The sequence below is a fragment of the Polistes dominula genome, unplaced genomic scaffold (genome assembly GCF_049000335.1).
Source record: "Polistes dominula isolate Pdom_NZ unplaced genomic scaffold, Pdom_raw_medaka contig_16, whole genome shotgun sequence".
Taxonomy (NCBI): Eukaryota; Metazoa; Arthropoda; class Insecta; order Hymenoptera; family Vespidae; genus Polistes; species Polistes dominula.
In genome coordinates, this window is record NW_028301040.1 from 1,365,237 (window position 1) to 1,391,829 (window position 26,593).

At 35.6% G+C, this 26,593-nt stretch overlaps 1 protein-coding gene across 2 annotated transcripts in view; it reads right to left on the bottom strand.

Moving 5' to 3' along the window:
• The window catches only part of Ddr (discoidin domain-containing receptor 2), a 159,870-nt gene that overhangs the window by 93,211 nt on the left and 40,066 nt on the right, over positions 1-26,593 (bottom strand). The gene's annotated exons all lie outside the window — the stretch shown is intronic.

The window sequence follows — 26,593 nt, forward strand, 5'->3', positions numbered from 1 at the left end:
CAAGGGAAAACTATGATAAAAAAAAGGGCTAGTTAAAGAGTACCTAGCGTAACCTTTGGTTTTTAATGACCGGTGAATGTTGCCTGTCCTATAATTGAAGCGATGTTATCTGTACTAATTGCAAAAATCTGCTTGGCGTTCACCCAGAGAAAGTGGGCGTTTGTGGTGGGGGGATAAAACAAAGTTCGTATACACACACATACACAAACACTAACATAAGTTCGAACTTTTTGAATATTCAAATACTTAAAACTCTTACTCGAAAAGTTCAGCTATTGCTACTTTCTTTCTATGAGCTCTCTTGTTTTCATATTTTATAGGGTATACCTTACTCCTTTCCGTAATATATATTATTTGATTATAATTAAATAACTTATTTAATATAATTAAACAAATTAATAATAAAGAAAAATCGATACTCTTTTGTTGGTAATAAGAAATAATGAATGTTACAAAACTATTATTCCCTCTTCTACCCATTGGGTATTACGATTCATTAATTTACTTTAGTTACATGTAAAAGGCAAGCACAAAATGAGGATTTTAAGCGAATCGCACGTAACAATAAGCTTTCACGATGCGAAAAGATAGTTTTGCCGTTCGTTTACGCGAATCTTTTGTAACAAAAAGAGAGAGAGAGAGAGAAACAAAAAAAGAACCAAAGAAAAAAGAACAAAAATATCTTTACGTCAAATGGAGCGATGGAGCTACGAATCATAGTAGGATAGAAACCAGCAACAGCAGCAACAGTAATAGTAGCAGTAGTATCAGTAGTAGTAGAAGTAGTAGTATCAGCAACACAGAACTACTAGAAAGAGTAGAAAAGCAGTTTCCCTGAACATCCGTACAATCACCCACCCATTTCCACCCCTCCCCGTCCGCTCCCCTCCCCCCACCAGTATCCTATCTACACTCATGTTAACGGAAAAACCAGTGAGAGGACGGTACGACCGATTAAATTGGTGCGCCCAGTCGAAGCATTTCGAATGTAAATACAGTAACTCGTGTGGAAAAGCGAGTAGAGGTACACCATCAGCTAGCTAGTCGACTATCCGTCACACTCAATCAGCTCGGAAGGGTTGTCAGTGGTTGGAAAAAGAGAGAAGGAGATAAAAAAAGGTTGGAAGGTATAAGGGAAAAGGAAGGGTGCTGAAAAAAAAAAAGAAATAAAGTACCTATCTCTCTAGAAAACGCGTAATAGTTGGATGTTCTTTCTAAGCTATCAAGCACGGCAACGAAAGGAAACGTCTAGGATCATATTCGGTCGAGAAACGAATGAGAAGAGAGAGAAAGAGAAAGAATAGGATTGAAAAAAAAAAAGGAAAAATAAAAACGTTGAAGTTGAAGGAAAGCGTTAAGCTTTATGACAGAGATCGACGATGAAAGGTGTATTATTATATAGTATTTTCAAGCTTTTTTTCGGGAAAATCAATTTCTTTCACAGCAAGGTAGGTAGGTAGGTAGGTAGGTAGATAGGTAGGTACATGCAAATGAAATATGAATTTCGTTCTTGCTTAAGACGTTTTTCCTTTAAAGATAAACAGCCTGGGAGGAAGAAGAACCTAAGTTTTGGTTAAACGAATCTTTGAAGAGTTCAACTTATTGTTAGTGAATACGTTCGTTGTACGTCGGTTGGAGTCATTATTCAGAAAAGTCTGAAGATGATGTTGATACGTCTTCTGGTTTTTCGATGAAAAAGTTTAAACTATTTCGATATATTATATTATATTATAATAGTTATAGTTTGTGATAACCAACTTAAGTATCTTTACGTAAAAAAGAATATAATATTTCTATTACAATTATATATATCGAAATGATTTCAAAATAATTCTTGAAAACGTTTTTTAAATGAATTAACGATAAAATATTCGAGTCTTATCGTTAGATGATATTATAATAATAAAAGATATGAGGGTTCAATGAACGATATTAATCGATGATATTGTTAAAATGTTTTCTACTAATATTAATATAAAGTGTATAGTAGATCCTAAAGATAAGGATGAAGTTGAACATGTCTAGGCGACAGCATGACGAATAGTATTCCGCAAGTACGAAATATTGATCGAACAATTATTCTCATATGAGATACGCCGGACAACGATCGTGAATTAGATTAAGCCGGTGACACACGATGATATGAGTTAGGGGATAGTGTCGGGACATAGACCGAACGCTAGCTACTCTACCTGAACGATTATATGGGACACCTAACTCCAAGGGTTTCATCTCTATCCCTCACTTTACCTCTTCCTCTTTCTCAATCTTCTCCTTCCGCCATATTCTCGCCATGACAAAGTGGCCCCTCGTCCGAGGATTGTCCCTTTGCTGTGCGATGGGAACAAACTCAAACTGTTAACCTTGGTCATCGTATCCGCCTAAGCGAGATTAGCTAGATTAAAGGAAAGGCACGAAATTGTTCTAAAGTAGCACGATTGGTCAGATGTTGTGACTTATTTTACACGTTACCTGTTCCTCTGAGTTATCCCTTGGATATTTTTAATGGTTGGTTGGCTATTGTGATAAAAAATATTTAAAAAAAAAGATCAGGGTTTGTGTAGGACTTCATGAAAGCAAAGACAATTAGAATCGATCAAAATTGTGTAATTATGATTTATCGAAAAAATGTTAACTTGGTTTAATAACCTATTGTAGAAAAAGAAAGGAGAGAGAGAGAGAGAGAGAGAGAGACAGACCGGTTGACTGTAATCTCGTTTCTCACGAATATTGCTTGTAAGTACAAGTATTTCGTGCGCAATTAATTGAATGTACAATAATCCGACACGATCTCATAAACCTGCTTATATTATTAATTGATAAAAGTAAGTTAATTTCATAAGAAATACGAGATGTTAATAGGGAAAATAGATAAATTATTTAAGCTAATGAAAACATCGAAATAGTAACTTATCCTATCTCCTTCCCCCCTTTTATTTTTTTGTTCACAGATTGAAACCGTTGAAGCGAAACGAGAATGAAAAAGAGAAGATTTCAACAGAACAGAAGGGGGAAAAAAAGCAGAAGATTTACGGAGTAATCGAGCAACGAAATCCATGAAAGAAACGGAGTAAAACGTTCTCAAGATTCAAACCCAATGACCAGCAGAAGCATCAGAGTATCAGTAATAGTAATAGTAACAGTAATAGCAGCAGCAGCAGCAGCAATAGTAGTAGTAGTAGTAGTAGTAGTAATAGTGGTAGTAACAGACGAAAAACTAAAAGGCGAGACCGATGCTCGTCAAATATCGATCGAACAAATATCAAGACGATATAGATGGTGGCCTTTTCCTCGCCCTTTAATGTCATAAATCAAGGGGAAGTTCTCTAGTTCAGCTGAGAGGTGGTAGTAGGTAAAACGACGAAGAAGTCTTCTCGCGGCTTCGACGATTAGATTCGCCGTCTACAAGTTGGACAAGTTTTCCTAGTATCCCTACTCCTTTACTTACGATCTTGGTATAATCAACCTACCACCCCCACTACCATTACCAGCACACTATCTTCTCAAGCTTTTCGAACTTTCCACCGTTAGAGATAGTATTGAAAAGCGAGTCAATGGATATATGTTACGTACTTGAGTAGTATATATATATATATATATATATTATTGGATAGAAAGTAAAGGAGACCGACAGACAATCGGACGGACAAACAGATAGATAGACAGACAGACAGATCGAAAGATAGATAGATAGATAGGTAGATGGATAGATAGACAAGCGGATGGGATGGTATATGAAGAGAGTCGATCAACGCGTCTAGCAATGAAAGGGCCCGATCGTATATTCGATTCCAAGAGATGAAAAGCTAACTTCGCTTCCACCATCTGATAATGTACCTAAGGCAATGGAATCGGCCGTAATTGGGCTGACTTCCCGTTCATGCAAGAATCGATTCGGGGATTACCCGAGGAAGAACTTGGGCTCGCTCTATCGATTGCACCATCCTCCTCAACGACTGGGCCGATCTCATCCGCGGGTCAGCGGTTCAAGTGCTACTACGGTCGTCCACCCATCATCATCCTCTTACCACTTCTTCTTTAGATTTCTCTTACCGACACACAACCATTTCGGCCACTCTGATTCTAATAAAACAATTCGAATCTAACTATTTTGACCCATTTGCTTTTTTTTTTTTTGATCCAACACACTTTTTTATTTTTTTCTTCTCATTTCATAAGCTGTGTTCCATAACTTATGAGGAATTCAAGAAGCGTACTAGCATAATTCATACGATTTCGACATTAAAACGATAGCGGATTGTTCAACGGGTCGGACTACTTCAAGCAGGAATTTAGAGAAGTGATCTGGCTTTAGGGTCGTACATTTTCTGCATGACTTGTCCCCGTTGTCAGCACCGGGTTACACGTTGAATTGGGTCGACTTTACGCTCGATTCTCCACCCTTCGTAGGTACCTTTCTCTTTTTCTTTTATTTTTTCTCTTTCTCTCTCTCTCTCTCTCTCTCTCTCTCTCTCGTTCTTTCTTTGTCTTTTTTTTCTTTTTCTCCTTGTTTGTTTGTATCGTTCACCTTTTCCCTCGTTTCCCCTTAGCGTGCCGCATTGTTTGCACCTAGTAGTGAATTCTCTATCGAGAAAACGTAGTCGATGAAAGGCAGATATATATATAGGGACAAAGGTTTAGGTATATAAAATGAAGAAGTATACCTTTTAAAAGGGTTAATCTACTGTGTCGACTATAGGATTATTATTTTCGATGTTTTAGCTCAAACGGAGTATACATTTTTTGAAAATTCATTTGACTCTCATCTGAACTATTGTCTGATTAAATTTTCTTTTTTATCCCTACAATCAGTTTCTTTTTTTTAAAGAATAATTTCCTTTTTAAAATCCATTTAAAAATAATTCGAAAAGTTAACACGAATTTTCAATAAAAATGACAATTAAATGATACATTAATAAAAAAAAAAAATATGCATAATGTATATATTTTAATTACAATTATTAAATAAAAAATATTTGAAATGATATATGCTGATAGGTAAGTAGAAATTTTGAATATTGATTTAGTTTTATTTTCCTTTCTTCTTTTAGGTTCTGTCGTTTGCCATATCCCAGAGGATTTGAAACCGTTGTCGTTGGTAAAACGAGTGAGTGGATTTAACCAGAATGGATATCATCGTCACGTCTGCAACGTGAAGGGACACAACGGGCAGTCGTTTGATGCGTCGGAAATTGGAAAACATTGCTTATCGTTCAGATATCTCGTAGTCCATTTTACGAGTTTGGAACGTTTCGCTTGAAGCCAGTGTGTCAACCAACACAGGATACGTATTATGAGGACAACATTGATGGGTATGATCGAAACGGAATCGATGAGAACGACGAAAACGACTGAAAACGAGACGACTGTTCTCCCCTACTGATTTGTAACAAATACAATACACAATTCGCAAATTGTAACGTGCAATTGAAGTCTCGAGGAAATGGAATTCAGAAAAGCCACGTATCATCTACTATCTGTTCTTTGTTAAATCCAAACGAATTGTCAAAGATTTAACCACACGATATATCATTCTATTTAATTTAATTTGAAATTATTTTCTATCGTTGGTATTTTAACTAAAGATATCAATGTTTAATATCTATATATATATAATAATCAGATATTTGAAGAAAGTTAACATCGATCAAATCAATTCATTGCTAGTCCGTCAATCATTTATTATTATACATCCTTTTACTTTACTTCCCCTTTTTCTAGCTGAAAATATAACATTTTATTCTACGACATAGTCACATTGGAAGCGACCTGAAAATTTACAATAACGTAGAAGGTCGGAATGGTTCCATTTATCACTACTACTGCAGCCAGCATATTTTCAGATTTCCACCTTTCGACGTATCTAGTATCCCCCCAACACTTATGGATATTCGATCGTTATATCAAGATAAGATGGAAAAATTTGGACAAAACTTTTGTTTTATCATACAATGGTCAACTTCAAAATCATTCACGTCGAATACAATCAAGACATTTTTCTTAAAAATAAATTGAAAAAGTTGTTAAATAAAACGTACTTCTTAAAACATGGAAGAAAGTAAAAAACAAAGTGTGAGTGAGTGAGCGAGTGAGTGAGAGAGAGAGAGAAAGCTGTTCGAACGATCGAATGGAAAAGGTTTGAGTAAAGTCAACAGGGATTGGATGAGTGCAAAAGATAGTAAGGAAGGATACAAAAAAAAAAAAAAAATAAAGGAAAAATCTGCTTGAGCGTACTTTGAGCGGAAAGCAATCTCATTCGAAACAGGGTTGGAACCGTCATTGCGCGAGCCGAAAGTCGTTACGCTGCGAGACACTGTAAGACATGGAACGTCTGATTTCGGAAGAAGAAGGCGACTACTACTTAGCCGACGAGTTTCAAAAGCAGAGAGAGAGAGAGAGAGAAAAAGAAGAACAAGCTCTTCTTGTCCTTTGAGATTACGTGCGTTTCACTTTAGCCTTTTCTCTTTTACTTTCTTTCCCTCTGTTTCTCTCTTTCTCTCTTTCTGTGTTTGCAACGTTACTTCGAGATTCCCTGTTTTAAGAAAAGAAAGTACTACTACCGAGTAGCCTGTTAGAAAGAGGCGGATTAAAACGTGTACCAATCTCTTCGGTCTTTCACATTTTCCAACCTTATATGAAAGAACATTCAAATAATATCGTCAAGTTTAAATTAGAAAATGAAAAACAAATGAATGGTGTGGTGTTATTGTGTTATACATAATAAATTAAAATTAAAGTAAATAGTAGGATAATTAATTGAAATGCTGTTAATCATACATACATACATACATATATATATATATATATAAAATAAGTAGTTAAAATAATTACTTTTAAAGATTTGATATGTATAATTTGTTCCTTGATAGATACATCATATTATCATAAAAGATACTTAACTTTTTCAAGAGTACACATTCATGTGAGAAATTTTGGTATTATTAGCTCTAACATCAGTTTGAATAAACAGTATAATCTAAGTTAAAGGCTCAATAATGAGGAAGGAAGTAGAGTATGAAAATTAGTAAGGTAGGAAAACTATCACAAGGATACGTTTAACGTGGGAAGACTCGCGGCAAGTATCGGTGGTATACGGTGGTGAGGAATATGGTCGAACGATTTAAATTTGAGGTACTGTTCGTTAATTATCGCCGTTAGAACGACGAGTCAAATAACCTAGCACTCTCCGCCCTAACAGCACGATAATGAGCTCCGTCGGTCTCTGTTCTCGATTATTAATGTATACTACTTCAAGCCCTAACCCCCATGAGTATGCCCATTCTACCGAAATCCCATCCCCCTTCGTGGCTGTTTTCGTTATTGCCACAGTTTGCAGTAGTTTGTTAATGTCAACTCTAAACGGCCACTGGTGCTTCTATTATATCGTAAAGTACAACGCCTGGTACGCACATATAAACACCACCATTAGAGGATACGTTAGCCTCTTTGCTTTTCTCTCTCTCTCTCTCTATCTCGCTCTCTCTATCTGTCCCCTTTTCTTTGACACGACTCATCCCTTTTGAGAAGAAGAAAAAAAGAAATGACTAAACAAGTCGAATATTATTATCATCGTAAATTTAATTCGTCGTAATAAATGTTTGTATATACATATTGATCAATTGCATTACTTATTTACATTAAATTTTAATTATTAAATTAAGTAATTATTACACATTAAAGAATTATTATTATACAATATTTTACACATGTATTTTCTTTATAAATAATTTCTCACGATAGTTAATTTATGGTTTTTTTTTTGTTTTCTTTTTTTTTTATTTTTTTTTTTTGTAAACGACGTTAGATAACAAGTACTCTACGTATAAACCAAAAGATGAAATTTTACGTATACTATCTGTTTTCTTATTAGAAAAGTTGATCCTTTGATCCTCATTTGCATCCTCCTAGAAACCATACCACCATCATGATGATGCACCAAGAAGAAGTTTACTCTTCCTTTTTGGAATTCAACGATACGAGAAATGGAAGGAAAGCCAGTGGTAAATGAAGGAAAGAGGTAAGTTGAAAGAGAGTTTAGAAAAGGGAGAGAGAAACGAGAAACGAAAAAGAGAAAGAGAAAAAGACAAATGAGCGGGTATTACTCGAAAAGCCCTCCCCCCCTCCCCCTCCCCCCACTCATCCCCTCGACAAGTCCAAGGTAGGCAGGTATATATATATATGTATATATGTCTGTGTGGAAACACAACCCAACAACACAACGCGGTCGTCCTTCAATGCGCTTACGAATAATAGCTTGCAAGCTCCAATGCGTAAACGAAATTCCCCCTTTTTTCTCCGTCTCTATTTATTTCATTTTCTCATTGAGAGAGAGAGAAAAAAAAAACAAAAAAAATATAAACAAGGAAAGAAAACGAAAAATAAATACAAATGAAAAGAGGGAGAAAAACAACAAGAATGAAAAAGAGAAAACGGGCACATGCAAAATTATTATATGGGCGTTGCTTTTAAATCAATGTTCTCGCGCATTATACCTGGAAGGTAAGTTGGCTCGCGTGATACCTGCAGGCTAAAAGTTGCAACGAGGGGTACTACCGATACCTTTAGGGGCTAAAAGAGAAAGACCTAAAGGATGAGAAAGAGAGAGAGAGACAGAGTTGGTAGGGTAGTTTTCGTCGTCTATAAGGGCGTCGTCCGAGTACGAGGGAAAATAGCGAAGGTAGTTTCGTGTCTAATGATCGGGATAGGGTGCGACGTCGGCCGTATTTAGGAAATTTTATGAAAAGTACAGGATCGCGTGACCACGTTCGCGTCGTCGCCATAGTCCTCCTCTAACTGACATGAGTGAGAGAGAACGAGACGGCACGTATTACCTTTCTCTTTCTTCCTTATCCCTTTTAGGATCCCTTATCTTCGATCGAGAGACCACTTAACCTGCTGGAAGTCGATTGAGCCACGTGAAAAATAGTTTTACAGCTTGCCCTGGCCTCGATCTAACTATTTTTTTCTTTTTTTTTGTCTTAAAAAAAAAAAATAATAATAATCTAACGATACATCCATTTACTTCGATCACTTCCATAAACATTTTTTACTCTTGGCTCGTGTATCATAGGCATAAGAGATCTTTCGTAGGTAGCATTTTATTTTAACGGTGTTAACCTACTATCTATCTCAGCTGTATCGTTACAGTTTATAGGCAAGACCCTTTTCTTTTTTTTCCCTTACCTTAGCGTTTCTATAAGCGCTCGCAGATCAAGCGTTAATCGTACGGTTCATCGATTCTCAAAAATGTTCTCTTCGCAAAAATCGATCTATCCTTGCTAGGCATTGTAACAACCACCTAGTAAACTCTCCTTCTCCACCTCCACCTCTTCCCATTACTTAACCCCCTCCTCATTTGCCCCTATGTAGTACACGCTGCTCTAACACGTTGCTTTAACACGTCGCTCCTTTTTTTCCACCTCGGCGCCGAGTGAAATTCAATTTTCATGTCGCACGCACTCTACTGGCACCTAACTCTACTGTCTTTTATACATGTGCGTGCACGTCATCACAGAGAATGAGAGAGAAAAAGGGAGAGATAGAGAGACGTAGGGGGTAGGAGGAGAGGGTGGAAAGCTAGAGGGTGAGAGTGTATGACGCACGACAATGCGAATATGGCTGGCTAAGCGTACACACATGGTAAAGTCGCGATAAGCAGGTTTCCTCGTTGTACAAGAGACTGCGTGCCTGTTACCTTTTCTCTCTATCAATGTATTTGTGCGTAACCATCTACCTGCGTGCGTGCGTGCGTGCGTGCGTACGCGAATACGTGCGTGCATGCGTGCGTGCGTGCTTTGAACATAGGGACGTGTCTCCCCTGGTTAGATGGTTAGACAGGTAAGTAGATAGGTCGAGGGAGTGAGGTAGAGGAAAGGGACGTGCATCATGACTTTGCTCTTCTTTCATACTTTCCCTTTATGTCTTGTCACAATGTGTCAGCTAGCGTACAGTAAAGTCAGTCGATTCATGCTTCCTCCAATAAATTGCTATCCTTACCAAAACTTATAAAGTGACAACGAATGAACGTTGTAATATTACGTATGACACGTAGGAATAAAACATTGTCTCGGAAATATTGAAGAACGAAAGAAAACGAACAAAAAATGAACGATCAAATCGATAAATTTAAACGATCTATCTTTTCTAAATTTACGCAAACATTTGATTAAGGAAAATAATGAAGGATAAAATTCGTAATTAGATTGATTAGGACTATAGGAATCAAAGGATTATAGAAGTTATAGATTGAGGAACAATGAAATTAATGATAATAATTGAAACCGACAATTTCGAAAGGTGCTTTTGACACCTTCGGTAAAAATAACGTAAAAAGATAATAATTATATTTAGGTTACCTTGACATGTATTCTATCCTTAAATCCAATGCTGCACATATCCGTATCCATATATGTATTTATCACTAACCAACACTACACACACTCGCGTATATATTCGTATCTGTATCCATATATGTACTGTATATATCACTATTAAGCACTACACGCACTTGTGTACATATGCATATCACTTGCATATGATAAAAAATGTATACAAGTATACACGACGCGAAATAAATTGTCTACTTATTTAAATAGTTGTTACATCTTCCGACGTTGGAAGAAGACTGACTAATATAACTGAGCAATACACCCGACAAACACCGAAAGTACACGAAGATTAATGTATTTACAAATTCGACAGAGAGAATAGAACAAAAATCATAAAATTTGGAATAGCGATGGAAAATATTGAATGACAAGTGGGAAATAGAAAAGAGAGAGAGAGAGTGAGAGAGGTAATATATAAACAAAACATTCAATGATCTAGAAATCGTTCTTTCGTTTAGTTTTCTCTTTCCCATCCCTTCCCTCCTACCTCATCATCCTTTTAAACTACTGTGACAAACGTACTACAAATTTTTCTACTTTATTTAGTTTCTCATAAATACAATGTTTTTAATATTCTCTTTTTTAACTATTATCGTTAGAAGTATTGCATCTTATATATGATAATCACATACAAGTATACTGGTTCATTGTCCTTTAAGAAAATCTGTTAAAATTCTTTTATTAAATTTTATCCCTTAAAAAGTTCAACCTCATAATTAAAATCTAATAATAATTTATTAATAAAAAGTACCCTTCCTCCCATACAATTTTATATCCATCATTAACGAGTAAATATAATATTTAAAATTAGGAACATCGTATATAGTATCGTATCGTATCGAGTAATGGAAATAAAAATGAAAACAAAAAGAAAACAAAAACGAAGGAAAATCTAACAAGTCGGATGTACGTTTAGAGGATGTTACGTATCCTGAGTTCCTAGTAGACGAGAATGCACACGCATAGTGTATACGCATGCACGTACGCACGCACGTACGCATGTACATACACATACGTAGTAGTTATGTGTCCAGTTTGCGTGTCGAGGGCGTAGGGCGATTCACCGCAAGTAATTAGGTGATGTGTTTATCGCACATCGGTTACCCGCCGGCGCGCCATGACGGGCTAACTAGTGATAATCGATTATCACCCTCGAATCGAATTCTTCACAGTTCGTCGACACGACGAACGTCGACGGACGACGATGGTTGCTTGCTTTCCCTGAACCAACCTCGCGTATTTCTATGTATACGAAGTGTATTCATCCGTGATCTACGCACATATATATATTTATATAAACACATATACACGTATATATATACATCCGGTTGGGTGAGGGTGAGGGGGGAGGGACATATGCATGAAACTTACACGTATACGTGAAAAACGTTCATGCGATCTACGGAGCAAGCTCATTCTCTCTCTTCGATCGTGAACGAGCACCTTTCCCCCTCCCCCAGCCCCGATATAACGTGCATTCTCTTTCATGGTTTAATGGTATTGGCTATCGATTCGTTCGTTCGTTCGTTCCGAACGTCTTTCGAACGTCGTCCGCGCACGCGCACCAACAAAATACCATTTTACGAAAGTGCAACGATGTTCTTTACTTTCCTGTTACCGTTTTCAGCTCGATCGGCAAATTTCTTCTTAGATAAAAAAAAAAAAAAAAAAAAACAAACAAAAGAAATAAAATACGAAGACAAGGAAAAAAACGTAGGAAGAAAAAGATAGCTTTATCGAAATTACTTAGGTTTCTCCACAAAAACCAGCCACCACTATGATTGGACTGATATCTTCGATCCGAAAAATTTCGATAATATCTAAAATACATAAAATGTCGAATTGATTAGTTCTGTCGAAACTTTGGTTAAAATGTTTTTATTGTAATTGTTATATTATTATAGTTGAAATAAAGATTGTTTGAAAAATATCATTAGAACATAAGAACACTGATCCAATAATCATTGATAATTGAGTAACACTAATTTCCTCTCGTTACATTCATCATGATAGGTTTTTATTCCTCTTTCTGTTAAAGTAGTTTAACTAATTCTAGTACGCGGTAATCGATATTTTAAAACTTCTCTTGGATTTGGGTCGGACTCATTTGCAAGTGGAAAAGTAGTAGTACTGAACAGTGGACCAACATTTTTCTTAGTTACGATCATTTTAAGGCTCCTTTTAAAATAAAACAAACAAACAAACAAACGCAAAAAAAAAAAAAGAAGAAAAGTAAAATGGAAATGTTCTGTTTAGGAATGCGTCATTACTACGTGAAATAGTTTCTTTCTGCGAAAAAAAAAAAAGAAAAAAAAAAACAGGGAAAGCTCGTTCAGAAAATTACCTTAAATAAATTCACATTTGCAAAAGAATCGTATTTCGATGGTAATCTTTGTTCAGCCAAATTGGCTAATTTGAAGATCAAATGTGGATGTTCGCGATGAAATTGTTTTCATTTTTCGTCGAATTTACACACACACACACACACACACATAGATATACATACACCTGGATATGTACGAATGTAAACTCTAATGTGTCGTTGATACGAATAAAAGATACTTTTAAAATATTTAAACTTCTGACTTCAGTAATATTTATTTTCCTGCGTATTCAATTCGTGGCGATTAATTTTTAAAGAAAAAAAAAACGATGAATACCACGGTCATTTTGAATAATTTATATGAATAAATGAATGTTGAAAGAATAGTAAGCCGCTGAGGAAGGTAAACGAGCATTTTCTTCTTCTCAGTTTCACGATCGTTTGTACGATTGAAATAAAGAAAGAAAGAAAGAAAGAAAGAAAAAAAAAGAAAGAAAGATAGAGAAAGAGAAACTGGAAATGTTCTAGGAACATTTCTTAGTGAGACTTCATTTTGAAAATTACAGTAAGTACATTCGAATTCGTAAAAGAGAGAAAAGGTGTGTATGAGAAAAAGAGAAAGAAAGAGAGAAAGAAAGAAAATGAGTGAGAATGAGAAAGAGAATAGTATGGAGGGTGGAGAACGAAGTGAAATCATATAATGAGTTTCAAAGTTAAATTAGGTATATAACGGTAATTGCTTTTCAGTAATTAAGAGAGAAACGTATATGACGAAGAAACTGAGTAAAATTCTTCTAACGATCGAGTATCGATGCTTGAACGTAAGTGGATCAATTGCAAGTTTAATAACGAGTGCATCTTCAAACCTTATACATGGACGAATGAAATTAGAAACGTGTTTGCGTTGGATAAACAAAAGATCACTTTCGCTTAATCGTCACTTTTCTTTTAGACTCGTTCATTTTGTATTATTTATTCGAAAAGAAAATGTCATTTCATTTCGAACGGTTGTGACAAAGGTGTACAATGCAATAAAATTTTTAATGCAAATGAATTGAATTGAATTTAGATTTTGCGACACACCATTAGATAATGAATTTTATTTCGCTATCAATAATAAGATCCGATTGATATTGTTTTGTTTCGTTACATTTGAAAGGATCTATAGGTTCAATTATTTAACCGTGTTTTAATTGAATTCGAATAGTATTTTTTTACAATGTTAATTTTTTAAATCAATCGTTAGTTGTTATACCGAGTGTACCGGGTACATTTCGCGAAAACGATCGTTCGATTTGGCTGCTTGTAAAATCGATATTGTTTTTATGCGAATCCTACGATCCACGGGATATTAAATGGAACAAGGACAATAAAACTAGAGCGATCTACGTGCTATCAAATTTTTATGTTTCTCGCGAAAGTAAAGTGCAGAATTTTCATCCAACACCGAGAATCTTGATGGTACGAGTTGTTTCACGACTATCATTGTGAATATACACACGTATATATATATATATATTTTTTTTTCTTTTTATCTATTCGTACGTAGCGTATTCGTGTTTATATAAAACTTAATGTCAATGAAAAAGAATATTGTATTTTATCGATTTCTGATTTTTGATTCGAGAGTTAAATGAATCGTGAAATTTCAAATATTTATACTCAATTTATTTAATAAACACGACGAAACTAAAAATTACTGTAATCACGATTATGCCCTTTCAAACATTACTCATTAAAAAGTTGCTATGTTATTTAGTCTCCTCTTAATGATTACATCCTTAATGACTTATCAAAGAAAAATAGCCGACTGTGAATTTTCAAAGCATGAAAGATCTTCTGAGGCGACTACACAGAAGTTGTGTGCATTTTTGCAATATAAACACTTACGTAAACACGATGTAAATGCTTTTGAAAATGCAAGGAAAAATGGGGGGGGGGGGGAGAGAAAGGAACGTCCAAGAATATCAACTTCGTATAAGGATTATTAAAAGCTTCTATTAAAATTATTTAACTTCGTTTTGAACGTTATACTTATTAATAAAAAGTTTTACCGATAAGTTCACGTGATTTATTTATTAGTTTATTTAAAAAAAAAAAAAAAGAAAAAAAACGAAACGACAGATAAGTAAGCAAATTTATTTATGATTTAAGGAATTAGTTACGATTCCAACAAATGGACCAGAATTAAAGTTTCTTAAGTTTCCACGTTTTTCGGACTTTTATTTTAACCATTAAGCAGCTATCCAATGGATCGGATTGTGATCGGGGTCAGGTCAAGTTGCAATCCCGAAACTTTATCGTTGCATAAACACATTCGGTAACTGATATTTTGAGACCCGATTTGCGATCCGGGATCTGATTCTCGACACGCGATCCGAAACTCGATTTAGACTACATTGTTTCTATTTGGATTTGTATTTAAACCAGTATATTGTAAATAAGATGTAAAGGTGTAATCAAATGTCAGAACTCGGATGGTAAATAATTTTGAATCGTTTGAAATTTTAATGTGTGTACAAATACGAAAAAATTTCTCGACCCCGATAATTTTGGATTATTCGTGGAACCTTAATGTGTACCATTTCGTTCCTACAAAATCGGGAAATTTGTTACTGGAAAATATTAACCGTTGGGTTTAATTTAGATGATTCTTCTGTCTGTACAATTACGAATTCATTTTACATTTTAAATATTGTTCGATGTTCACGTATTTTTGAGCTATATAAATATAGTAACTGAACTGTATGCATTAACGCTCGAGATATAATGGTGTATTGTATAAACTATATTTCGTAAAAGAGTATATACAATAACGCATGATATAAATCGCGACCGTCGTATGATATTAAAGACGCAACGGGCAATAAAGCTTGCTCGAAACGTCGAAACGCATAAAGGAGAGTTAGCAAGCTGTGCCAGACCAACTGCCGGGCAGCCGATATTACCTTTGTTGGGGCACTCCTAAATCATGTAACCGCGTAAAACACAAAATCACGATATATTGGACGAATGCATTTCAACATCTTGCAATTATTGCATCTTTATATCTTTTTGTATTTTCATTTTTTTTTTTTTTTTAAAGAATAAACTAAATAAATATACATGAATAGAATGTAACATTTACGGGAAGCTTTTGATAATCGACTGAAAACAAAAAAAAAAAAGAAAAGGTTGGAAAATAGTTGGAAAATATTGACTCCTTAGAGAAAAGTTAAGTTTTTAATCTCAATTCAAAAAGCATTTTTCCACGAATCGAGTTCACGGTTTGTTTGACCATGGAACTAACTTTGGTCCTTCTTTCATATTAAAATATCTGGAAAGAGGATCACGGAAAGAAAATAGGTATTATTCTGGAGAAACGAAGTTAGGGTTAGGTAAGGAATGATAGAAAGAATCGAGAATAGAGTAAAAATGGAAAAAAAACGAGGCGGAATCTAGCAGAAAGCTCAGTCGTGCGAACGCGATGGAACTCTCATTCTTGACTAACGCCAAGGTAGAAACGACGGCTCACTTTTCCCAAAGGCACGGAGCCACGCTTTCTCTCGTTTGTTCCATCTTTGAGGAAGCTGAATTCAGGATACTTCTGCTTCTGCCGCTAGAAACTAGCCTAACTCGATTTACGCGAGGCAGAACGCAAACTCATATCGGTAAATCCGAGTTACCTGTCTTTCTCCAGTGCCACGTCGCGTCGTACCGCTTCAATTAGGCGATTCGTGTCTGCCAAGAGACCTAACCATCCAACTTCCCATCTATTCTCCGAGGCCAGGACCCATCAGTCTACCTGACAAGGAAATAATCCTGACATTTCTGAAATTTTCCTTTCGTTTCACGTTCGTTCGGCTTCATTCACGTATTATGAAAATCGACTAACAGAGAGCGTTGAGTTCGTTAGCTGCGATTTAAAACAACTTCTGTTTCCTCAATCAAACGTATATCCTCCTCATCTAGTTTTACAATTTTTTCCTAATACTAGATACAAAAATTAGAAATAAATATTTAAAAAGTATTTCTCTACGTTAGATTCTAATTATAATATTATCAAACGTTTGATAAATCTAATATATTTTAATTTTAACGCAAATTTTAAAACGAACAGTTTCATCTGTTTAGAACTACGTTAATTTAGTAGTTAAAGTTTACGAATTTTTTTTTTGTTTTCCTTTCCTCCCCTCCCGCCCCTCCCCCACCCCCCGCTTCTAGTATAAAATCTCTTTATTCGATGATCCGGGGGAAAAAGTTTGGAAAGAGGAAAAGGATGGCGAAAGTTTAGTAAGACGGTCGCGAAGATTATTTCGTTGGTGAATCGAACGAACGAACGAACGAACGAACGAACGAACGAACTTGAAAAGTTCTTCATCGAGATGAGCCGTAACGATGGAACATTGCTAGACGGCAAATGGATTTCACGAGGGAAGCAATTACGTTCTGAGACCGCGACACTCCTGATGAATCGAGCTTTTTTAATCACGAGATGCGAGAGCGGAATAAATTGAATCGCGGGGTATGTTCATCTCTTCTTCTTCTCACACCCCCGAACCCCAGCCTCAACTCCAGCCCCAGCCTCAGCCCCAGCCCCAGTCCCAGTCCCAGCCTCAGGTTACGCTTCCCCCACTATTTTCTCTGTTGAAACGTTGAGCCGAATGGCGGTAGGATAGAGAAGGTGTTTCGTTCTCAGCGGAAACGCAGTCGCATTCCAGAACAGTGATTTTAACAGCGCCGTTTCTCGAAACATTAGGATTACTCGCACGAACCCGTCGCAGTTTAACGGCTTTCACGTTCAAAAGTAATTAGGTTAATTCTACTAAAAGCTCGCGTGGCTGAAGCTGCAGAAATTATCTGCCGTTTTAACCATCGGGCCGCATTGGAAAAATAAGATTGACTCTTTTTATTTCTTTTCTTTTTTTTTTTTTCTTCGATTAAATTGGTTCTTGGCTACCAACCCGTTCTGTTAAACTAGGGAAAACAAATTTGCTTTTCTATTTTCTTTGACGTTGTTTCGTTCTATCCAACCGAACAATAGAAAATCAATAATACGTTATTCTTAAGGCAAATATTGTCTAGGAGTTTGACGATCCACAACGAATGCACATTCAACGTTCTTTTCTGAAAACTAACCAAAGTTGCTGTTTTCGTCAGGAGAAATTGTTCACGCTCAAGAATGAGGAGAGGAGGAGGAGGAATGGGTAAGAATACTTTTTCCTACCATATTACGACAAGTTTTCAATTTTCAAGTTTAGAAAGTACCTACGTGGAAAGTGGTAGAAAGAACGAAGTGGAAAGAAGTAGGATGGGTGTCGGTTGGTTATCATACCCGGTTTGCCGCGTGTTAGAAGCGATACCAGAAGGGGACACGTAACACACCGTCACGCTAATCCAAAAGAAAAGTTATAAGCGTGTGCCTCTATTCCCCCCCATAATTAGTTTCGCTGTTAAAATACTTTGAAAAAAAAAAAAGAAAAGGAAAAAAAAACCTTTAACATAAGCGAGATAAGCTTCTAACAGGACGACTATTCTTCTATCGAAAATAACCTTTTACACCTTTCTTACGAGTCAACCGCGAAACGTTTGGGGCGTGTTGCGTTTGTTTGAAAGTACCTTGATGAATCTAGCTTCCAACAGAACACGAATTTAACTCTAACCTCTGTAACCTGACAGGGAAGGGGTACAAAGAGGGTTATTTGCTAACGTTGACCGTAATCGCAAGAATAATTGCACGGTATCGTTGCTCCGACCTTTTTGAGATAGGCGGTACCTTTCAAACTCGCATGCTTTTTGACATAGACGTTTGAATAATTATTTCTCAGAATGTATTACATATTACTTCGACAATGTTACTAATTCAGTATAAATTGTTAACTGATCTGTTTCTAATGAAATTTTTGATTACTCAATCGATCAACATTTCTATGAATTCGTATAATAAGTGATAACGATAAGCAAACAAGCAAGCAAGAGAAAACAAATTTATCCAGTATTGTTGATAAAATAATCAGATTTTGAACGATTGATTCAAATTCCGATTGATATAAACGTAAAAACGTCGATTTAGTGATAAATAAATCCGATTGATTTCATGAATGTTGCGAAAAGTGAAGTTCTTCGTTAATTCACAGGAAGTTGTTTACGCTTGGTAAGAATTCAGTGCGACAGTAAAAACGAGACATATAACGCCGGGTGGTAATTCTTTCAGGACGGAGGAAAGCGAATGGTCCTATACTATTCGTGTGGATTCGCTAGAAGCAAATAACGTAAGGAATGCACCAACAGTAGTAGTATATACCAACGCTCTCTCGCATCCAACGTAATCGTGTTACGAGTCGCGGTAACGACGAGCATCATTCTTCTTAACGTACCACTGTACGGAGACAACCAAACGAGCACGCTTCGGTGATTTTTATACGAGATACGATGTAGCTTGGAAAACCTAAAATAAAAAAGAGAAAGAAAAAGAACGAGAGAGAGAGAGAGAGAGAGAGAAACAGAGAAAGGGAGAAAAAGACAAAATGAAGCTCTCTGCAAGCGTTACATGGCTATTATACTGCCTAGAGAAAAACATTAGAAATGTATTTATATAATCTTTCTTCATCCGTCACTTCCTACTCTATTTTACATATTAAATTTAACATACCTATGATGAATCAAATGGGTATTCGTATTCTCATTGTCAATTTAAAATGTTCAATATTTTTCTTGCTACTGGATAATTAATTATCAAACGTTCGATTGTTTCAATGACTTTTCATATGAAATTCAACATTTTATGCTTAATTACTTAATCATACAATATTTTTCAATTACTATACGAAGAAATTTATGAGAGTTTTATTAAACTTTTAAATTGATATAAATTTGATTGAAAAACATTCCACTGTATGTGTGTAATCATACGAGCCACGGTTCGGTGATTTTGAAAGGAGGTACGATGTAATTTGGGCAAATTTAAAAAAAAAAAAGAAAAAAATAATAAAGAGAGAGAGAGAGAGAGAGAGAGAGAGAGAGAGACAGATAGAGGAAGAAAGGGACGAAATGAAATGCTTGGCAAACGTTATGCGACTATTATACTGCTCTTCAGAAAAACATTAATAATGTATTTATATAATATTTCTTCATTCATCACATTTCCTAGTTTATTTTACTTTTCAAGTTTAGCAGACCGTAATACGTATATTTCAAATCAAACCATAAGTAAAATATTTCAACGGAGCGTATGATTTTTCTACTAGTTGATTAACCAAATATTGTCGGCATTATTTTCTACCATGAAACGATATAAACGAAATATTCGATATTAATTAAAACTACGAGAAATAAAGAAACGAAATGAAAGATAAAAAAAGAAAAAACAATGAAAACAGATAGAAAGAAGATATGATGGAATAAAGGTTTCGCTTCTTTTGATACTAGTACGATAGAATTTAGCCGAAACTTTATAAAGATATATTCATTCAGCTCATAGTTGAACAAAAAATACAAAAATAACTCTTTATGAAAACTTATCTAAGAAAGACGAGTCTGCTGCTAGTTGGTGCTTAGAAGTTAGAAGAGAAGTAAGCAGTAGTAGTAGAAGTAGTTGTAGTAGTAATAGTAGTAGTATCTACATTGCCGGTTTCACGAGGAAGATCGTAAGGCAAAGAAAAGGTAAAAGAAAAAAGAAAAAGAAAGGAAGAAAAAAAATAAAAAAGAAGACTTGCAAATAGAGTTGCGGGCGGGCTGGTGTTTACTCGGTGAGAACTTTTGGAGCAGCATGCTGCTTCGTTACGGGCCTCAACTCCACTTACAAGTAATTAGACTAACAAGCCTCGAGCCCTGAGCGAATCTTGTCTGATGATTTGGTAACCTGTCTGTCGTTAATCGTATAGCGAATGCTTGAAACTTAACACTAGATTTCTTTTTGTCTTCTAAGTAGAAATTTTTCATATTTTTTTTCTCCTCAATTAAATAAATTCTAGCCCCATTAACAAGAATTGTCTAAAAATTTCTAACGAAACTACTAGTACGCGATATCTATAATACAATACTTGATGCAAAATTGATGAGCAAAGATAGAATAATCCTTGAAAGCACGTTAACTGGTATAAGCAAATCGGAAGTTGTATGCTAACAACCATTATGAAGGATCTCAACGTGGATGGATAATAGTAACCCATGTATCCTAGAATTTCGTAGATACGTATTCAGGATCAACATTGCTTGGAATTTGTGTAAAAGCAAGTACGAAAGAGAAAGAAAGAAATAGATGTACCTACCTATACTAGTTGAAGCAGGTTAGCTTACAACCTGTATGTATCGTTTCATAGACGCTGCCTTGCTTGAATCTATATAACGTGGCAAAACGCGGCACGTTATAACAACGTGCCGCGGGCGATTTGTAAAATTTATCTCACCACAACGAGGCAAGTACCGGCCTTGGTGAGATAGTGGCTTCCTGCTAGAGAATCTGGGCTAACCTATCCGAGAGGGTGATTGTTTCGTGGCGAAAGCTCATGTTGCCAAAAGCATCCCCCTGTGTAATCTTTGACCGACGCTATTAACGAGACTCCCAACCCGTTTTGTAGCTATCAAGGCACGACATATTTTCTGGATTTAAGGCTTTAACGGATCTACGAAAGCGAACGACCAAACAACAAGCAAACCGGCTGCCGAATCGTAATCGAAACGGCTTATCACTCTCCATAGGTATTTTTTTGTTTTTTTTTGATTCCAGATTATTGCTTTTGTTTTTGTGTTCGTTTGTTGATTCCATCTTGTTTTTATTTTATTCTATTTCATTTTATTTTATTTTTTAATATACACGTTCCAAAAGGGATTTCATCTTTTTCTCTCTTCTCTCCATATTGTTTTTCTTGTTTTTTCTTCCCCCCTTGAATCCATAACGAATCGACGTTCACGTCGATATATTGATTAACTTGTTCCAATTTTACTACTAGAATTGGAAAATATGTTTTTGTTCAAATGATAACAGTCCTGTCTTGTATGGTTAAGTGCCAAGTGACGATCAGCAGGTGGTAGGCACGTTTAATTCAAGCATTCCCAATACAGAAGGGATTTGAATCAGCGTTCAACCAAAATTGATTGCTTATCCAAGTGAAGTGATTTAGTTCAGCAGTCGGGTACGTTGTAGATATTCAAATGCATGCTTGTTGTTATTGAAGCGATACAAACATATTGTAAACGTCACTTTAATCAATTTTTTTTATTAATATCTATATCACATGTAATACTTTCAATATAAAAATAATAATATAATGAAAATGTATTTTTCAATGTTACAATTTAACAAGAAAATCATTGTAGATAATTTAATGATGATAATTCCAGGATTGTCCTTTGTAATCAATCAGAATGTCGTTCGACGAGATTAGGATTGTTCCCCTGAGGCGAATATCATTCTAAAAGGATCGTCGTCACAATTGTGGTAAACGAGCCTCTATAATAGGCTCAAGCAAACATCGTGCTAACTGTGTAGCACAGTGAAAGCTGCGTTGCAATTTTGGGTTATGTGGAAACTTAATCCTGCCATCGGCGATTTGGAATCCTCCTTGACTTCTTCGATCCGAATGAATTCATATCCCCTCGTCGATGGGGCTGCGGTTTTCAATTGTGCTCTGAATACGAAATTATCAAGGTTGCTAAGGTTTGCTCCGATTTGATCACGATTCTCCGTTAGTCAATAACCCAACATGTCACATCGCAAAATGAAACACGTATACTCACATATATTTTCTATTCGAAGTAGAAACATAACAAGTTTAATCCCGTTTTCGTAATTACTACATTTCGATTTTGTGTAAAACTTTGACAATCGACCTAATTTCGATCATGACAATTTAATATTTCAAGATATTACTCGAAATACGACTAGTACCTGATTATTTTTAACTACGCGATATCTCATGAAGTATAAACGATTCTTTTCACAAGTGGTGGGGTAGGGAGGAGGAGGAGGGCTTTGGAAAATTGGTTGTTGAGTTAGAAGCTAGTGGTCGACTCGAAGATACTAAAATAGCTTTTAATGTGTGAATTTTAAGCCGCTTAAAACTGACAGCTCATAATCATGAAAACGAAGCGTAGTAGTAAAGCTACGAAACAATAGTTCTTGCATCTCATATTCTCATGCCGGTATTTTCGTTATATTATACAATACTATATATATACATAGTGTATGTATGTGTGTGTATAACATCTTCTTCTCTATTTCTCCAAGATAGTGGAAAGGTGTGGTAAAAAGAGATTTAACACGGAATAAGACGATTACGAGTTAGCTTAGCACCTTCAACACTTAAATCCTTACGGGACGATCCTTCCATCTTTGCCTCCTGCTATATCCTTTCTTAACACGTCAAACTTTACAACGATACCCACACGCCTGCAAATCTCGAGTCTGTAGATGCATCAATCATTTATGATCTAGATAAAATATGTACGTATAATCTGAAGACGTAATCATGCTGAGCATACGAAAACGAACAAAGAGTAAGAGAGAAAGAGAAAGAGAGAGAGAGTTAGTAACGTTAACGAGACTGAACGTAAGTGAAAATTTCATAAAGAATTTCAGATCATCTACCTTTTGGTTCTTCTCGAAATTATTGTTCTTAATATACCATTGAACAAGACGTTGAGAGAGTATCTTGTTTAAATTAAAAAAAAAAAAAAAAATTAAATATAATTAATTTAATGACCGGATCTCAGTTCAGCAAAAATAATTCATATAGTTTTTAGCAAAAATAATGCAAAAATTGTATTATAAAACAACTCGAGGTTTGATTTAATAAACGAAATTTTTCGGTTCACGAATTATTATCTGCTATAAAAAAAATTATATTAATATTATGTTTTTTATATTTATTTTTTTTTCAAGTAAGTACAAATTGTTAATGTAAAAAGTTGAAATTACTGAAACGTAATATTTCCTTTGTGCAGAACGTTCATTTTAACTCATTACATTCATCCACTCCTTGACCTCTCTCTCTCTCTCTCTCTCTCTCTCTCTCTCTCTCATCGTTTCCACTTCGTCGGTTATCTCCAAAGATTCCCTCAGGGTGATTCCTCATGTCCGAGAGGGTTCGCAAGATATTATTGGTTGACCGGACCACATCAAGTCGAAGAGAGATCATCCATTCATCCGTCAGATCGGATAAGTTCAACAGGCCCGATCAGGAAAGTCGGTCAAGTATTCCCAAGATATCTATATTTGCGGTCACCACAGAAAATCGTCATCAAAGGTAACGACCAAACAAATTCCATTAGGATTTCCTACCTCGAAATATGTCATATTTTCATTATAAAATTATAACTATTATATTTTTACATTTTTTTCTTCGTAGATAATAGAACACGATGAACTGTTACAAAATATATTATATTTATCTTTTATTTTTTGGGATCCAATTAAAATTTTCTTTATTAATAGAATAACTTTAGTGTGACCGAATTGAAAGTTTAATAATAAAATTCAACCCTTCTCTCTTGTCCTCCTAACCCTTTTCCCAACATCGTATTATTATAATTCTTATTATTATTATTTTTTTTTTGACAAAAATAAATCAATTTGTATTAATTATTCATTATTCACAAATTGATATAAATTTTATTGAAGTTAGGTGAATTTCTAAGAAATGAGAACATCATTCAAAGATCACAAGAGGCAATACAGAATCTAATGGAAGATGAAGGAAAGGCTAATGCACTGTAATCGTACTGCAGCTGACGAACACTTGCCGGACTTGACCCCTGTCAGCATCATGAATGATTCAGTAAGCGGACTCTGGCTGACGGGTCATTATTGTTGTAACGGGAAGGTATGAATTTTCTATGAGGTTACAGGGTTATCAACGTGGAGACTTGATATTTCGTTATACTATTCGACTACCTCGAAATAATTATATTATTCAACCATGCTCTGTGCTCGAATTAATTCCAACAACTGAAAATTTCTTTTATCCTTTAATCAATTTGTAAGATATATTTTTTGAAAAGTACACAGTATCAATGAATAAATATTTAGAATATTATAAAAGATGAAAATAAAAATAGATAAGATCATAAAGATCGTATAACACGGATTAGAAAATATTTCTATTCTCATCACGGATAAATACTAAACATATTGTAACTCAGTTCCGTAAAGAGTTCTTAAATAAATTGCTAAAGCAAAAATAAGTACCTAATCCCATAGAATCGATAAGGATGATCGTAAACGATCTTTAAGTCCCGTCTCTCGCTCAATTTTACCGAACTCGTTATTGTGAATCAGGAGGTATCGTGCTAAGCAACGATGTTTCAGCTTCGTTTGATTTTATTGGGATCTTCCTACGATGCTTTCTATATCTTAAAGGAAAGGTAGAAAGAACGTTAAAGGGGGTTACTTTGGGTCACGTTATGGTTATGATTCAAGGGAAGAAGGAAAGTAAAAAAAAAAAAAAATACAAAAAAAATACTGAAAGAGAAATAGAAATGATCCATAGTATTTCGATCATTTGAAAAGGAACAGAGTATTAGCCCATGGGGGATTTTTGCAGTACGTTATTTCCATCCAAAGAAAAAGAAGAAAAAGAAGAAAATAAAAGTAGAACAAAATAAAAAGAAAAAACGAGAAGAAGAGAAAGGGAGAGGGAAGCCCTCTTCATTCTAGTTTCGAGCAAAATTTCTATTATGAGTCTTCTCCAGGTGAGTTGATTGAATAGATCATCCGAATACAATCTCGGTTTTATTTTTTCAAGAGTGTACTTTGCGTAAAGTTGAAGAGCTCGATTGTGAAAGAATGCAAGTAGCTTACAAAGATTTATAGTTACGATAAAAACAAGAAAAAGAACTAACTAGATAAAAATAGAGAATACTTAAAAGGAGTACAAGTAAATGACGTCATAATCGTATATTATATTTACATGCACATAATTTATAACAACAACAACAAAAATACGGTAAACACATAGATGGATCGCTGTAATGGGTGTGATTTCGTTTGGATATGGGGCGCTTATGCGAACGGAGAATGGCACCAATTTTAACGCGAAACTCTCTCTCTCTCTCTCTCTTTCTCTTTCTCTCATGAAATTTCCAATGTACAGGACGGATGAAACTTTATGAAATTCATGAGAAGACCATGTTCCAACGTTCGTGAGAGTTGCTACGTATGTGCGCGCGCGCGAACGCTCGCGAGAGACCATGTTATCTCACCCCCACTGCCACCCCATCCCCCTTAGCACCCGTTCACGTCGAAAGAAGCGAGCCGACGGACGCGTATATTTTTACGGGAAAATGGACGCGACGCGACACCGGAAACTTTTCCACGGATTTTTCTATAAACGACGGATGGACGGATAGATTTTTCCTTTTCGACCAACCACCCACTTCCATCTCCCGTTTATAGATTTTTATGCTAAGCTATTCTATCGTTCTCTATTCGGCCGTCTATCCACCGATCGACCAACCGACCGACCAACCAACCAACCAACCAACCAACCAACCAACCAACCTCTACGATCATATAGAAGCGTCGAGAGTGACGAGGGTGGTAGATTTTTTTCAAAGCCCGAGAGAAATACCCAGAAGGAAGGAAGGAAGGAAGGAAGAAAGGAAAGAGAAAAAGAAAGAGAAAGAGAGAGAGAGAAAATAACTTTTTTCCTGAAATACGAAGCATGGATGGAAGAAAAGTGATGCGTGGAAAAGGGTACCGTTGAATTGGTTTTGCAAGAATTACGAAGGCAAGAAAAATATATATTGTGTGTGTGTGTGTGTGTGTGTATGTGTGAAAGGGAAAGATACTACGATCAAAATAAGGATGTCTCTAAAGCAAATAACTAATTCAATGATACATGTTGAGGGACGAATGAGGAGACTCGTAGCATAATCGAGAGATTTGTATGAGGAATAATACAAG